General features: G+C 36.0%; 1 pseudogene; it reads left to right on the forward strand.

Annotated features, from left to right (window-relative positions):
• Positions 1-17,934, forward strand: part of LOC149218883 (gamma-tocopherol methyltransferase, chloroplastic-like) — a 30,977-nt pseudogene extending 13,043 nt beyond the window's left edge.
• Positions 17,935-18,145: the final 211 nt, after the last annotated feature.

An 18,145-nucleotide genomic window follows, 5' to 3' on the forward strand; every position in this document is an offset into this window, starting at 1 on the left:
AGTCCTGGATGTCGACGGTTGTTCAGACATATCTAGTCTATCCAAAAGATTTTCTTGCGATTCTACAAGAACTTACGATGAAAAGAGACTAACTTCGAAGATCAACGAGGGAATGGTGATGATTATTCCGTTTAAAATAAATTTTAACCACACTTAGACACAACCTGCTTTTTCAATTTTAAAGAGTCGAGAAAAAGCAAAAGATGACTCTAGTCTCCTTCGATGTTTTAACGAGCCCGAAGTGACAAATGCTCGAATGGACTTTTTCTGTTATAGAGTCTGAAAAAGGCCAAAAGAAACTGCTCTAGAGTTCTAGGCAGTGGGTGTGCCAAACTTTTCGCAAAACCGCAGAATACTTTTTAGGGTACGGGTGGTCGATCTTCCTGAATGCTGTGTTCAGTGCATTGCGATCAGTAGGGCGGTCGACACGGCTTCCTAAGGATAAAGGATATATGCCTATAGGGGTCTCCCAATATATACGCGACGGTACGTGGGAGCACAATCCGTACTAGCGCTATCGTCCCTCAGGAGGAATCACCCACCTTCCACGAGATCGACAGTCACTAGGCTTAACGACGTCGGAACACGTCTCTAGCCTAGACCTCTATGTTGTGCGTTATGTTGCAAAGCGTTGTTAAGTTCATTCAATTTATTTTAGTTGATCTTTTTAGAAGTTTGCCTTTCTGGATCACCACGAGATGTATGGTACAATTCCTAAATGCAGTCTAAGATGATAAGCAAGCTTTATATCTTTTCAACTTTGAAAATCCTAGCTACTAAGGGAAAAGAAAGACACCATCTTTTCTCAAAGAGCAATCAGCACACTGTAATGCACTTTTCCTAAATCAAGCATGCAAACTATCAAAATGCAAATGCACAATGCAGGTGTTTGTTTTCCTCTTTCTTAGTATTGATGCCTACAAAGAAAGCTTTTTGTACAACTTTGAATTTGCTTTTAAATGACAAGTACAAACAAGTTTACTTTTTCGAAATCAGAAAGGGTAGAAGAGATTACAACACTTTACGACTTTCGAAATGAAAACTTGTTTCGACACTTAAAAGAGACAAACTCAAACCAATAAGCAAAAGCAAATGTATAATCAACTGTAAACAGCCAATGAACTCTCTCCTAAGATCACAATCAACAAATCTGAATCAAAGGCTACAGGATGATTATTTCACTCATGCAAAGGAAAACTGTAAATGACGCCACAAACACATAAAAACACTCACAGTATTTTTGTACAAAAGGAGGCGGAATTTAAGTAGAGAAAAGGAGTTATCAGACTGGTACCTATGTTGGTTACAGGCTGCAAAAAACAGAGATCAAAACAGGGCAACAGAGAGCAGAGAACCCCAGCTGCACAAGGCAAAACTAGATCAGCGCAACCTCAACACTGGGGTTTTGACATTCAGCGCAGGTAGCCTTCATGGGACCTACATTGAAATGCAGAACCTCTTCACAGGGTTCGCGCTGAACGAGAAACGAGAGTTTCTCACTGGGTTCTGGGTCACATATTGCTAATTAATCAACGGTTTCAGGCCAAATTAGAAACACAAGCAAGGTATAATCAAAGGGATGCTTTGAGAGGGTACTAAGATCTATCACAAAGGATCATCAAATCATTTGTGAGTCCATTGTTCAGATCATAGACAAAATCCATTGAAGGATCAAGGCAGCAACTGTCTACTTTGCAACTGAGAATAGCAGAAGTAGTTCGATTGTTGTTGTTGAGTCTATGAGGTAAAAAATGATAGAAACACAAATAAAATGACTAAAACAAATTTCCCCAGTGGATTCGCCAATTTTTTGTGGGGAAAAATGCCTATGCAGGACGATCCTATCCACCTAAGGTGTGACAGTGCCTTAGCAACAAACAGAGACAGCTATTCTGGTTTCTTCCTTTATGAAATGTGAAAGAGGAGAGATCAATGGACTTACCGGTGTCTTCCGTTTGTCCCTCAATCCAGATCCTCTTCTCTTTGGGTGTTCACAGCTACTTGCCTCCTCGCTTGCCCAAGAGAACAGCTACTTGATTCCTGCGAGATCACAAGAGAACAACTACTTGCGACAAGAGAACAACTACTTGTGACAAGAGAAGAACACAACACAAAGGCAAATATTCATATTCATAAATGATTCAGGATTAGAAGTAAATCAAATACACTAATGCAATCATACATCAAAGATACATCAGTATATAGGAGAAAACCAAGATAGCTTTATTGATAAATAACAAGGTTCAGGAAGAGATACAACCCAGAGGGCTCCAATCTAGCCTCTCCTTCCCAGCAGAATGGAATTCCTATCTTCACCTCCCTTCAAAGCATTAAGCACCCAATGATTCCAGTCTCAAACCAACAGCAATTCTTTGCAATAACAAAATTCCAGCCTCTGGATCTCATGGAGGAGAGATCCATATATAGATGTTTGGAGAGAGGATGAGTCAGCTTGAGATCTGACTAGTGTCCTCTCCCTCTGTTAGTTCTTGAGTCCACTTGGAGGTTCTTGCTTCCACTTGGAGATTTGGAACCTCTTACTCATCACCAGTCGAATTCCCTGAGGCAAGTGTCATTTTGGAAGCTTCCTGGGTTTTGACACCTTGAGGAATGAGCCTGCCACATGTCCAATCTCGCTCAGTGCAGGTAGCCAGTGTTGGAGTTGACATTTAGCGCAGGTAGCTAGTGGAGCCACTGACATTCAGCGCAGATGGTCAGTGGAGCAGTTGACATGATCCTGAATTGACTTGTTTTTGAGCAGTTTCAGGTGGAGAACTTCTGTGAATTGCTGTGGTTTGTTAGCCTTGTTCCTCTAGGGGTAGGAACAACATGTTTAGGGACTTTGGATCCCTTAGATTATGGACATTTCATGCTCAATGCTGTAAGGCACAAAAATGTCTATAACAGCCAGGAACTTTTAAGCTTCAAATATGATTTTATATAAACCAGAAACAGAGAAGGAATTCTGAGTGAGACACTATCTCCAAACCAAATTCAATTCAAGGGTAATTTCATAATAGAAGATTTGACCTTAAAGCAACCAAAGATTCCTGCCTGTAGCCATGAAAAGAGGCCTTAGATATAGATCATTTGACCAACAATTTGATAGAGAGCTTTGTCCTAGAGATGCTTGATTGAGGAGGCCTTGATCTCATTTCCTTTTTGGGATCTGCAACCTAGAATTTTGTAGTAGGAGTTTTAGTGCTTCACGATGACTGATATTTGAAGAGGAAGGAGTTCAAAATTGTAGAAAATCTCTTGTGATTGATTTCTTCCTTGCTTGGGCTTTCCCTCACCTTAGCTCTAATACCTTGCCTTCAACATAGCTTTGATACCATTATGGCAGGGTAAGCCAGAATGGTGCCTCCTGTTGGGCCTGCGCTAGGTTACTACCGCCCAAACCTTATGACATTCTACAAAGAGTTTAATGCCCACAGTCAACACCACAAGCTCGAGACACCCTGTACTCCTGACTGCTTACAAAGACAATACCTTTCAATTCATAGTCAAGATCCCCTTGGTCACATGGTATTTGAAAAAAGATGGAGGAATTGAGTCAGGAAGTGTAAGCCCAGTCACCAGGTTGTAGCCACACTAAGCCTCAAAACATCTATGAAATTTCAAAGGTCAACAAATTCGATGCTTATTGTGCATATATGTCGCTGGAATCAATATGCAAGTCGATAATTAGTACAACCACGACTATGGGGATTCAGGTTAAGAAAGAGTTAGGTTAATTTATTCCTCAATTTGTTACTTCAAGCTTAGTGGTGGGGTTACAATACCATTTTTGGGTTTTTGATGTGGGATAATGTGATTATTATGTCCTTGCCAAAGCTCAAAAACTGATACTCAGAGGGCTTAATAGATGAAGCCAGATGTTTTGATTGTCTGTCTCATTGAATACACATGTTTTTAGTGATTATTGAAGTGGCATATGTTATCAAGGACATTTTTATTTTAGTAAATAACAGTGTGATTGTTATTAAGTAAGTTTCAGTTCCCCATTGTGATGCAATTTTAGGTAGAGAATCAATATGTTGGAAGGGTAGAGAATCAATATGTTTTGGGCATTTCTTTGTTATTAATGTAGATTTTAATAAGATTATTTGAACATATCAATTGAAATACATCTCAACCTCTAGTTATTTGTCTACATTAATAACTAGACAACCTATAATTACATCTACCAAACCCCAGAATGCGATAGAGCTCACTGGAGAGAGATGAGTGAAATTCGCTGCACACAGAGGGAAGCTTAATGAAATTCGGTTTGATAGAAGAACCTACATGTTTCACTTGCCCATAATTGATGTGGATGAAAGCACATATAGTGTCATGGAAAATTTGTTGAAACATGATGAAAACCTTTGTGACTCGTTGTATCTCCCTGAGGAAGTGAAATCACTGAGGTGCTATGTATTCTAATTGATCAATAAAAATGAGGGAGTTGAAGTGCTGAGAGATAGTGGTATAATCATCAATCACTTTGGCACCGATGAAAAACTGACCAAGGTATGGGGTAAAATCAAGAAAGAGATGACAAACATGAACCCCCAGTATATGAACCAATTGACATCGCCATTGATCGCCATCACCCTCTCTTTTCCTGATTTCACCCCAGACCTTGGTTAGTTCTTCATCGCCCTTGCCTTTATTGATCAACTGGAATATCAATTCCACATAGCACCTCAGTGGTTTCACTTCCTCAGGGAGATACAAGGAGTCACAAAGATTTTCCTCGTGTCTCAACAATTTTTTCATGACACTAGATGTGCTTTCATCCACATTAATTCTGTTGACAACAAAATTAATGTGGATGAGAGCACATCTAATGTCATGATTTTTTTTAAATTTGTTTAAATAAGTATTGATATATTTTAATTTAATATTTTTCATTTTTACTACAAATGGTTATCAATAATATGTTCTTTTAAAATTTCTAACTGATTATGTTGGGTCCCCATAATACTAGTGATTACCCCATTAATATTGTAGTGCATCCCTTATTAATATTGTTGTGCCCCTGTTATTCCCATATTTTTATTACTGTGCCCCATAGAATCCCTCTATTGTTATTTTTGTGGCTTTATATTATTATTGTTAGGTCAGCTGGGTTATATTGTGACTCCTTAGACTCCTATATATAGAAAGGAGCTTTTTTCATTTGTATCATCCAAGAATTGTTCATTTATGTAATGGAAATGAGGTTGCCCCCTCGAAGAGGCTGAATTCTAAGGCGTTTATCTATCTTTTCTATCTTTTCTTGAGTTGGTTTCATAACATTTGGTATCAGAGCTTTGGATTCTAGGGTTTTGCTGCTCCAAATAGGTTATCATGGAATTTTCGCTACAAATTTTTTTCTATGATGTTTTAGAAGCTAAAAAAAAAACTCATTTGAGAAGAAATCGCACTGAATCTCGGGTCTGAATTTCAGATATTTTCACACTATATTTCCAGAGATATGATCTAACGAAGTTGGTATTTTTGCAGACTCCTGAATTACAGTCCAAACAGGTGACCTGGGAAAAATCGTCATAACTTTCTCTCTGAGCATCAGAATGAAATTTCATAAGAAGGTACAGAAAGATGATGGACTTTAGTTTCTTGTATATATTTTTCAGAGCCAAAGGTCGAAACAAGGACACGTGGCACGTTGTACAAGTTCGCTCTACTGAACTAGTCTATAATCAGGTCACTGTGGGAGATTTGACATAACTCTTCCTTGGAGAATCCAATTGGGATCAGACTGGTGGCACTGGAAAGAGGACACAAAGGGCTACTACAGGTAACAATTTCAAAACTAGATGATCCAAAATTATAGAGATACATCAGAGGCAATATCGAGCTCCTACAAAGTGAAAAAAGGTGTGTACATTCTCTTAAATTTTTGCTTAAGATTGGTTTGAAAATTTATTTTGAAGGAATTCAAAGGGCATAGTAGAGAATTATTATTAGTAACGGATGCCTCGAGGAAAGAAAATGCAAACACATAGTAAGCAACCTGAAATCCCTATCATGACTCATGAAGAAGAGGAAGAAATGCTACATGATATATCAAAATTACAAGAACAAGTGCAACAAATGTCACGCTCACAAAAGCTAACAGAAGCTAAGATAAATGGCGTGGAATCTAAGATAAAGGGCATGGAAGTGAAGATGGATGATTTGAAGATATATTTGAAGACAGATTTGAAGAGAGACATGGTAGATTTGAAGACAGATTTGAAGATAGACATGGCAGATTTGAAGACAGATTTGACAAATTTTCTACAAGAAATACTTACTAATGGTGAAAAGGTTGTAAAGGAAACTCATGATGCGAACAAAAAAAATGTTAATCATGATTTCATAGACTCTAATGTGGGATCAAAGACCCACCATATTCCAAAAATCGATATGAGGAAGTTTGATGGCAAGGATCCCGCAAGATGGATATTACAGATGGAGCAATTTTTCGATCTCAATAATGTGCAAAACACGCAAAAGGTACGTATTGCAACTTTATATTCGGAACCAAATCAGTTTGTGTGGTATCAATGGCTTTGCTCTCGTAAACAAATTATCACTTGGGAAATTTTTACGGAAGAATTGACAACACATTATGAGGATACAAAAAGCAACACTTTTTTTAGCCAATTGATAAGTTTCAAACAAAAGGGTTCAATAATGGAGCACATTGAGGAGTTCCAAAAATTGAACATAAGGGTAAAAAATATTCTAGAGGAGCATAGGATTGATGTGTTCATAGGGTCTTTAAAGGATAATATCCAACATGATGTTCGCCTTTGGGAACCTGATTCATTAGAGAAGGCATTCAGGTTAGCAAGAAAAATGGAAAGCAAAATTATGGCAACTAGGAAGCATACCACTCACAACTATAAATATGGAAGTGTTGTTGCCCCTAGTCTTCCACAACCTATAAGGTTGACACCACAACAATTGGAAGAAAAAAGAGCAAAAGGGCTTTGTTACAGTTGTGATAGAAAATACACTAAAGGTCATAAGTGTGCTAAGAAGAAATTATTCTACATAGATTGCGAAGAGGAAGAAGGAAAGGAGCAAGAAAGGTCAAAAGAATAGGATATACTCCAGGAACAAAGCCTAGATAAAGAAGAAATGAATCTGACCATATCTTGTAATGCATTGGCTGGAATTACCACTCCTCAAACCATCAAGATAGAAGGACAAATCAAGAAGAAAATGGCAATAGTGTTGATTGATTCAGGAAGTACCCACAATTCTATTGATTGTAAGGTAGCAAAGGAATTGAATTGCTTCTTATATCCAGCACCAGAGTGTCAAGTGATGGTAGCAAATGGAGGAACAATAAATTTCTCTGGAAAGCACCATAATATCAAGCTATTGATGGGAGAATATGTATTGACTAGCCCAATGCTTTCCATTCCAATGGGAGGTGTTGATGTTGTACTAGGAGCCCAATGGGTACAATAGCTTTTAATTTTCAAGAAATTTTCATGAAATTTTCTGTGGAAGGAAAGGATGTTGAATTAAGGGGTATTGCAGGGAAACAAGGAAAGATAATCAACTCTAACGGTATGACAAAGCTTCTAAAAAAGGAACAAAGGGGTGTAATTGCACAATTATGTTTGCTAGATGTTTCCACATTGGAATCATCTATTTCTCCATATCTCCAAAAATTCTTGAACAATCCTTCCAAGGTATTTGGGACTCCCAAAGGTCTCCCACCTATTCGTGATCATGATCATGCTATTCATCTAATTCTAGCAATCTTTCCTCCAAACATCAGGCCATATAGATATCCCTATGCCCAAAAGAGTGAAATTGAATGTATGGTTACAGAAATGCTAGAGGCTGGTATAATTCAACCAAGTCAATGTTCTTTCTCTGCTCCAGTAGTATTAGTGCACAAGAAGGATGGATCATGGTGCATGTGTCCAGATTATAGGGAGCTCAACAAGCTAACTATTAAAGATAAGTTTCCCATTCCTTTCATTGATGAATTACTAGATGAATTGCATGGATCAATTTACTTCACCAAGTTGGATCTTCGTTCAGGATATCATCAAATCAGAATGAATACTGAAGACATTCTGAAAATAGCATTTAGAACCCATGAGGGTCATTATGAATTTTTGGTCATGCCTTTTGGCCTTACCAATGCACCTTCAACATTTCAAGGTTTGATGAATTCCATTTTCAAACCGTTCCTTAGAAAATTTGTGTTAGTATTTTTTGATGATATACTAATCTACAGCAAGTCTTGGAAGGATCATGTTGAACATGTTGACAGGGTGCTACAACTATTAGAGGAGAAACAATTATATGCAAAAAGATCCAAATGTTTATTTGGAGTACAAGAGGTGGAATATCTGGGTGATATTGTATCTCATGAAGGAGTTAAGGTAGACCCTAGCAAAATTAAAGCCATTAAGGAATGGAAAATCCCTACATCCATAAAGCATCTGTGAGGATTTCTTGGGTTGATAGGGTATTATCGCAAGTTTGTTAAGAATTATGGGAGAATAGCAGCACCTCTAACGACATTGTTGAAGAAAGATGCATTTTCATGGACTCCAGAAGCAACAAAAACCTTCGAACATCTTAAAGAGGCAATGTGCCAAGCACCGGTCTTAGCTACACCAGACTTCAAAAAATCCTTTATTGTGGAATGTGATGCTTCAAGAAATGGAATTGGTGCTGTTTTAATGCAAGATGAAAGACCCATTACTTTTGAAAATCGTCCAATCAAGGGAAAGTTTTTACACAAAGCTATTTATGAGAAGGAAATGTTGGCAATGCTCCATGCACTTAAGAAATGGCGACCCTACCTAATGGGAAGACACTTCAAGGTAAAAACAGATCATGATAGCCTTAAATACTTTTTAGAACAAAGATTATCCTCTGAAGAGCAACAAAAGTGGGTCACAAAGATGTTGGGTTATGACTTTGAAATCATCTACAAAAAAGGGAAGAAAAATGTGGTGGCAAATTCACTCTCAAGAAAGGATGAGGACGTGGAAGCATTGTTGTGCACCATTTCTATTATCCAACTAGATTGGATAAACGAAGCAAGGGAGGAATGGAAGAATGACGAAGAATTGTGCGCACTTATTCGAAAGTTACAACAAGATTCCAGTATGTCTGATACATTTAGCTGGAAAAATGATTCTTTATGGTACAAAGATCGCTTTTACCTCTGTAAGAATTCCCAACTAAAACAAAAGATTCTTATGGAATTGCACACTTCTCCCTTAGGAGGGCACTCAGGATTCTTAAAAACTTACCACAGGGTTAAGAAGGAATTTTTTTGGGATGGCCTTAAATCGGATATTCAAAAGTTTGTGGCAGAATGTTTGGTTTGCCAACAAAATAAAGTGGAAAAAAATTAAGACCCTAGGTCTATTACAACCTTTATCCATTCCAAGCCAATGTTGGGAGGAGGTTTCAATGGATTTTATCACAGGTTTACCCAACTCTGAGGGAAAGAGTGTCATCATGGTGTAGTTGACAGACTTACCCAGTATGCACACTTTTGTGCATTATCACATCCATTTAAATCTAGTATAGTATCTACTGCATTTATGGAAACAATTCAAAAGCTACATGGAAACCCAAAGATTATTGTAAGTGACAGAGATCCCAATTTCACTGGAAATTTTTGGATAGAATTATTTTCTTGTCTTGGTACTCAGTTAGCTCATAGCTCATCTTATCATCCTCAATCTGATGGGAAAAATGAGATAGTAAACAAATGTTTGGAAGGATATCTCTGTTGCTTTGTATCTGATAAACAGACACAATGGGCCAAATGGTTGCCTCTATCTGAATGGTGGTATAACACTTCCTTCCATACAGCAACAAAAATGACCCCATTTATGGCACTTTATGGATATCAACCACCATCCATCACATCATATTTAAGAGAAAATTCTAAGGTTCAACCAGTGGAACATCACATCGAACATCAAAAACAAGTCCTCCAACTCTTAAAGGATAACCTCATGTTGGCACAAAATAGAATGAAACAACAGGCATATCAACATCACAACGAAAGAAGTTCTAATGTACGTGATTGGGTATTCCTACGGCTACAAACATATAAGAAAATGTCCCTCAAGCAAGCTAAGAAGGATAATAAATTATCACCAAAGTATTATGGTCTGTACAAGGTGTTGCAAAAGATTGCTACTATGGCATACAAATTGGAGCTTCCTGCAGCTTCTCGATTGCACCCAGTTTTCCATGTTTCATGTTTAAAGAAGGTTATAGGCGACAAGCTCCCAGTTTAAAAAATATTGCCAGAACTTGACGAGGAAGGAAAAATTATATTGGAACCGGAAGCAGTCACAGAAACAAGAACTCGATAGCTATGAAATCGATCAATTTTGGAGTATCTTATCAAGTGGAAGAACTTATCCGCTGAAGATTCCACATGGGAGGATGAGAATTTTATACAGAAGCATCCAGAACTACTCAAGCGTTGAGGACAACACTTTTTTGAAGGAGAGGGGCATGTTGGGTCCCTATAATACTAGTGATTACCCCATTAATATTGTAGTGCATCCCTTATTAATATTGTTGCGCCCCTGTTATCCCCATATTGTTATTACTATGCCCCATAGAATCCCTCTATTGTTATTTTTGTGGCTTTATATTATTATTATTAGGTCGGCTGGGTTATATTGTGACTCATTAGACTCCTATATATAGAAAGGAGGTTTTGTCATTTGTATCATCCAAGAATTGTTCATTTATGTAATGTAAAGGAGGTTGCCCCCTCGAAGAGGTTGAATTCTAAGGCGTTGATCTATCTTTTCTATCTTTTCTTGAGCTAGTTTCATAGCATAATATAGTCTTGTTTTGTAGGATTCCTTTTTCTTCTACTCTTTGATAGTTACTGTGTTATCTAATAAGTTGATTACAATCTTTCAGAGCTACCAAAAGTACGAAAGCTTGTTCTTACAAGGAAGGTAGTGGAAGGAAAAATATTAACTGCTGTGGAGATCATTCCAAGGAGTGACTCACACCAAAACATGGAAGTACAAAAAAGATGTTAAACATCATTAGTTAAACTTATTTGGTTCCTCTCTCATTCTCATTATTTTTTCATTCTATTTTTATATATTGTAACAAGCAAAGGTAAGGGTTTGATTTTCTTGTGTAAAATATTCATCCTCATTCTTTTGTCATTCTAGTTCTATATATTGTAACAAGCAAAGAGAATGGTTTGATTTTCTTGTGTGAGATCTTCGTGTTTTAATCTTTCCCTTCTTTTGTGCTTATTCCTCATAGAGAGATTGAGATAAGGTACTAGCATGGAGTATCTGTGATGGTGGATTGGTTGTGTTGTATTATTACTAGTAATGTTCCATTGAGCAAAGTTGATTTGTACCATGGCGTGTGTTGTCCAAACTTGTTAGGACTTTGTTCTACCAACTACTTTTGATAATAAAGACACATTTTCATTTGCAACCAATATTTTCTTAGGCTTTCATCTGTGCTTATTCTTTGTTCTTACTAAGATTTTAGTGATGTGCTTTTGATTGTCTTCCACCCTATTCACTTTTTATCTTTTCATTTTCTTTTGACTCCATAAAAGGCACTAGTTTACTGAATCTTATGTTCTTGATCTCTCATTTAAAATGAATTTTTGCATCAAACATTGAACACCGTACATCTTCGGCATATCTAAGTAGGCATCTAGGTCATTTTAGTATTGTTTTAGATAAAATTCAGCAAGATTAGCTTGCTGTAATTTCACCTTTATTATGTTTTTTCTCGGTTTCTGTGCATTTAAGCATAAGAAAACATTCAAAAATACCAAAAACAACAACATTATATTTATTATGACATCCATAAATGATCACTGTAATTTATGTTTTTGCATTTAAATCAGTAGGTTTTCCATCATATAGTTGCATTGGGTTACATGATTGGCCTTAAATTAATATTTGCATATGTTTCCATTCCATTTTCAACCTCAGGAGAAATTACTGCTTGCTGTAAATTCTGTTTTGCTGCTTTGTTAGTGCATTTTTCATAATCATAATTGCATTTGGTTTTGTCAGTTTAGTCAGAAACAAATATTGCATCACTTTTTGTGCATTCTTCTGATCCTCACATCATTTATCAAATGATGTTTTTTTATCAATTCTTTGTTATTAATGTATATTTAAATAAGATCATTTGAACATATCAATTGAAATACATCTCAACCTCTAGTAGTTCAACAACATAGTTCTAGAATCTGTTATTCCACTTTGAATGCAATCAAATTTTTAAATGTGTTGTGGCTCAAGTAGTTTATTTACTTTCATATATAGGTAGCTGAAGGGGATTTTCCTGTGGGTGATTGTTTTAGCCTCAAATATTTTTGTGCCTCTATGGATTTTATTTCTCTGTGATCTGAGGTTTCCCTTCTTGTCTAGAGAGGAGAACATAGCATACAAGGAACTTGATCCTAGTTCATGGGTGTTGATTTTGAAAGTGCTATGTCAAATTCGGATTGAGGTATAAAACATATTTTCATTTCTATTTTGTAGTTATCATCAAAATGTAATGATTCCATTCTTCATACGTTGTGACCAGGTTTAAAGAAAGGCATGAATTTATTGGTATTTTACCTTTAGTGTACTTTTGGTGATAATATATATGTTTAAGTATAATTGCATTTTTCCTAAGTAAAATTGCTCTTGGTTGCCTCATGATCAACATCTCAGTTCTATTGTAGTGCTTCCAAAATAGTTCGTAAATAAAAAGATCTCTAATTTTGCAGTCAAAAAAATCATTGGGTGTCTGTTTGGTGGTGCCAATACTTGCAAACCATTACATCTATATCCGTGTTTTTTTAGATTCTCTTTAGTTCCATATTTTTCTTACATTTAATCTTTCTAAGAACAATTAAGTAATGTGACCATTATATTTTTTCCTTTCATACATGACAGCAAGAGGACATTCAACCCCATATCTATAGTTCTCTTAAGCATGGAGTTTAGATCTCAACATTTCGTAATGAGCAGATCAGGAGGGATTCACATGGAACTTCCTACTAGTAAAGCTGCATATATTATGGAGTCTTTGATGTTTCATTCTTGTTCATAGATTGTTGTAATTCTCATGATTTGAAGGCCATCTTAGCCTTGTTATGAGTTAATTTGTTACAAATTTAGAACTTATACCCAAAGCCTTAATTGTTATAAGGTGGAGATTTTGGAAATAGATTGTATAAAAGAAACAAAATTTTAAGTATGTGGGTGCCTCCTTTATTGAGTGGGACCATAGGTAGGATCATGAAAAGTGGTATTAAAGAGCCACAACTCCAAGGCTTGTTGTACCAAACCTGTCATTTTTCTTATTTTTTGTTCATTCCAGGTCCTTCTATTTGAGTATTTACTATTGTTATAATTGATGTGTTCATCATGTTGTATTGTTATCTAATTTGTTTAGGAAGATGTGATACATTGATTCTAATACTTATATGTTGGATTGGTTTTAAGATATGAGGATGATTCCATTATTGGTCACCATTTATACATGTAGATTCAGAAGATTGAGGTAAAAAATAAGACTGAGGGTAAAGGTTGTCTGTCATTGCCAATGGTTACCTACCAGTGGGAAACCATAACAACCCATTTTTATGAATTTCAAGCTTTAGTGGTAAGTAATTTAGTATACATGCATCTTATCATATTCACAATTTTTGTGGCATCCATTAAATTCAAACGTTTAAAGGTTCAGATTGTGAACAATTGTTGTGTTATATAATATATTTCATTGCATGAAGAATAAAAAAATTAAAATGATAAATAAATAAGTCATTTCATAATGTTGGCGTTACAAATATTGCATGCAAGTTTTGCAGCAGAGGTGCATCTCCAACTCAGCATGTCTAGTGGAGATTCATGTCCACCAAGACCTTTTCAACATGATTTCAGCTTGAATCTATTTGTTTTCTCAGTCTTTCTTCCTTGGAAAGACCCTCTCCTTAGGGACACTCGGATAATTACAAACAACTGCAATGTTTTATGGCACACAATTTAGTTGGTGGCTAATGGCTTTGTAGAAATCCAAGTGTATGACTTCTTTCACTGATGAACTTTCCTCCCATAGATGTTAGGGGAATTGAGGCTTTTTGAGTAGGAATTGGCCTTGCTTGTAAATGCCAAATTCTAAGTTTTTCATAAATATGTTGAACACCTTCCTGCTTATTGTGGCAGAGACTCATATGTTAGCATTTTCTGCTTTTGTAGTTAGGGAATTTCCTTGTAATCCTGTTGTTAGATGTAACTCTTGCTTCATGATGTAACTCTTTGTTTCATGAAGTAAAATGACATTTTAAAAAAGTAAATAAATAAATGATGATGTCTTGACTCTTCTCTCCATTTCAATGCACAAAATAATACTCCAAGGGTAGCTAAAACTTCTGCATCTTATTGGGTCCTCATAGCTAGTTATTTGTTGGTTGGCTCACATTTGCGTAGGAGAATGGAATGCAACAGTTTCTTGAAGACATTGACTTTTTTTTAATTTAAATTATGGGTTGTTTGCACTTGCCAGATTTGTGTGGTTGCCCACAGCATGCTCTATTTTTTTGTAGTTTTCAAGGGAAGAAATTATTCTCTTGAAAACTACAAAAAGATAGAGCAAGTTTTGTGGTCATTTTTCGGGCATTAATATAATTATTTTATCTTGCAGGAAGTTATAGGACTAAAAAGACCCCCCCAAAAAAATTGCCTTTTTTGGTCTAGCATAGGATGAAAAACACATTCTTAATGTATGCAGGGTGTGACATTTGAGTAACTCCCTTGAGTTAGTTTAGTAAGTTAAAAATAGGGTCTACATGATTATAGTTTTTATAAAGATTATAGATCATGTATCAAGCATTTTTTTTAAATAAATGCATATAAATGTAATTTTAGGGATTGCCACAACTGTTCACATAATTCTTTAAAGTGTGCTAGCTTAGTAGAAGAATGTCTGCCTTACAAGCAGCAGGTTAGTGGTTCGATTCCACTATGCCCTAACATGAATTAATCAATTATTTTGTAGTTTATTTTTAATTAAATATTTTTTATATCGATTTATTTAAATGGTGAGATATTTCTAGATTCATTGTTTTATATTGTCTCTAGATAGACAAGTGATCTTTAAATAATTTTTTTATTGTCTCTAGAGAGACAATAGCTAGTATTAAAGACATATTGTCTCTAATCCCGAGTGTTGTCTCAAGAGAGACGAAAAAATTTGTCTCAAGAGAGACAAAAATGAAATTGTCTCCTAAGAGACAATAAGGCTTGTGTTATATATTGTCTTTATAGAGACAATTTTTTAAGACAATAATCTTTAAGACAATTATTTTTTAGACACTCGCTTAAAGAAAATATTTAAGAAAATACACAACTTTTATTTTGTCCCAAGTTAAGACAATTCACCCAAAAACTGTCTTATATATTGTCTTAAAACCCCTCTTTATGTAGTAGTTGTTATCACTACAAAATTTGTCTAGAATTGTTAAGAAAGAAATGATTAGAGGTAACCACAAACCAACTTTGGAGTTTAGGATCTAACCTTCCTAATTCTCAGAGAGGGCTCTCTCTTTATGATTTAACTCTATTTAGTTAATTGGTTTTAGGTTTGTTATGATTGTACTTGGGTTTTGATTTGGATTTGGTGGTGGGATCACTTACTTAGATGGATAGAGGAATGTCTTTTACCATTGGGCTATGGGGGCAAATGTCAAGCAAGAAAGACTGGATCAAGTTCTAAAAACAATGTCTATAGAGCAAGGTAGCTAAGTTATTTCAGATCTTAACACTGGATGGTGAACTGGGTTTCAATCAGATCCAAAGAGAAATTAAGGGTTCCTTAGGCCGAATTGTGAAAGAAATGAAAGAGGTCAACTAGGATGGGAGAGAAATTAAGGATTCTCAGATCTGGATATCGGAAGAAACCATAGAAATGATCAACTGTTCAAAACAGAGTGTACTTAAATAAATTCTGAGATAAATTTCCAACTAATTTATTCTATTTAGATAACATGTAAGTTTTTGAAATACATAACAAGATAAAAGTTTTGACAAAGAAAATACTTCACTATAATAGCTCAACGCATGAATCCTATAATGCAATATTTTTATTACTCAGTTCAGTCTACTGACTTGAAAAATTGGTACAATAAACCTCAGGCTTATGATCAATACAACTTTACAAATATATAGCAACCCCCTTCAAAACTTTGAAATATGAACTATTTATACAAAAATAGTTTACAAAATATCCCAAACTGTCTTGGGAATTAATCTAAGAGAAAGAAATATCTTCGTGCAAGAAGATAAAGACAGATGTTCAACTGATGTATGTTGTCCCTATTTATTTGGTTGTGTTGTCCTTATGCTTTGATATTTTGATGTTTATTCTCTGCCTTGCTCTTGGTCTTCACGCTAGTTGTTCTTTTTACTTTGACCTTTCAATTGATACACTTTCGCCTAATACACTTTCATCAGGTTGACCTATCACTTTTCTTCTACTATGTTGTTTCACTTTTACTATGCACTTTTATAGTAAGTCATTTAACTTTTTCCATGTGTCTGCATCTGGTAATTGAATATTTACCATTTTCCTATAAATTTCATCTGCTTCTATATACTTGGCAAAAGTGGGTTTATTTACAAAAAGGTGTTTTCACTCATGCTAGAGGTAAAATAGGTTCTCAAATGCTTTGTATAGAACCTTTCTAGTAGGCATCCCTTTCATGGAAGAAGTATTTACCTGATCTCTGGCCACCTCTCTGATTCTCCTAATGTAGGCATCTTGTGGCATCAATTTGTCATTTATTACCAAGGGATTTGGCAAACCTTTTCACCTCAAAACATCAAACATAACGATGAAACTGTCTATAGCCAGTTGCACGGTTTGGAATTTATCTTCAAGGTTCATTATCAAAATCCTCTTGGTGAGGGCCTTTTTTACCTTGAGTATTGTGCCAGTCCATTAGGTATATCTAGGTCCTACAATTCATATTTGTTTTTGGAGTTGAGGAAATGAATTTTTCTAGTGGCTTCCTTTGGCATGTCTCCCAGTTCTGCTTTAACTCTTTGTATGGCTTCTATAACCTCTTTCACTAAGTCTTTTTGCTCAAAGATTAATTGAATGGATGGCCAAATATCATTGATAGAGTCAATGATATTGGCCCATAATTGTTCCTTAGCTTGGCCAAGTGGCTCCTTTAATGTCATCTCTTTCTCTAAGCTCTTTATACTGTCATTCATTTTGGTTTCCTTCTGTACTTCTTCTTTGTGCACAATCTGGGCAAGCTTATTGTCATTCTCCAGACTGGTTAACTTTTCCTTAATCTTTTTTATTTGCGTGATCTGAATGGACATGTCTTCCATTTCCATGACTAACTTACTTGCCTCGTCACCTGGCTGAGTTGCTGTTGTTGTCAACCCTATTGCTAATGTAGATACTATGGCAACTGTTATTGTTGTAGCTAGTGGAGCTATAGGAGCCAATGATGCTACCAATGTGGATGGTACTGTTGTGGTAACTGTTGGAATGATAGTGGCAAGGGCAATCTCAAGGCTAGCCTATTTCAGTTGTATCAAGCTGTCCAACTCCTTCTCCATCTCTTTCAACTGATCATTCAATTGTAAAACGAGGTCCATCATTTCCTCCTGATGTGTTTGGCTCTCAAGGACCTCTTTTGTCTGTGGATGCTCTGAATGAGGAAGTTTCAGTTGTTTTTTGAGAGCAGCAATGTCCTCATTCTTTTTCTTTATTAACTTCTCAACAACCTTGATATCATTGGGATCATGCCCCAGCTCAATCGCCAAGTCTTCCAGTGACTTGATCCTATTATCCTTGGCCTCCAGTTTGTACTATGCTATAATGTTGTCCAATGAACATTGCAGCTTATGTGTAGCCATAGCTTTACATGTCAAGGTGGAATAGATCATCTCACCTGCCTTCTTGTGAAAATAAATTTGGTTACTGGGATGGACATCCTTGGCCAAAACCTCAAAATTTGTTTTCCTATAGTCTACTGATGCTTTTGGTTGCTAGACTCTAGGTTGCATGAATGACATTTGCATTTTTCTTGTTTTGATGTCAAAGTCTGACATCAACCTATTTTGATTTGCAGGTGTCTACTTGAAGTACTGGG

This window comes from Pinus tabuliformis, chromosome Q (assembly GCF_031772625.1).
Source record: "Pinus tabuliformis cultivar Carrire ecotype Pingquan chromosome Q, CPIR1, whole genome shotgun sequence".
Lineage (NCBI taxonomy): Eukaryota > Viridiplantae > Streptophyta > Pinopsida > Pinales > Pinaceae > Pinus > Pinus tabuliformis.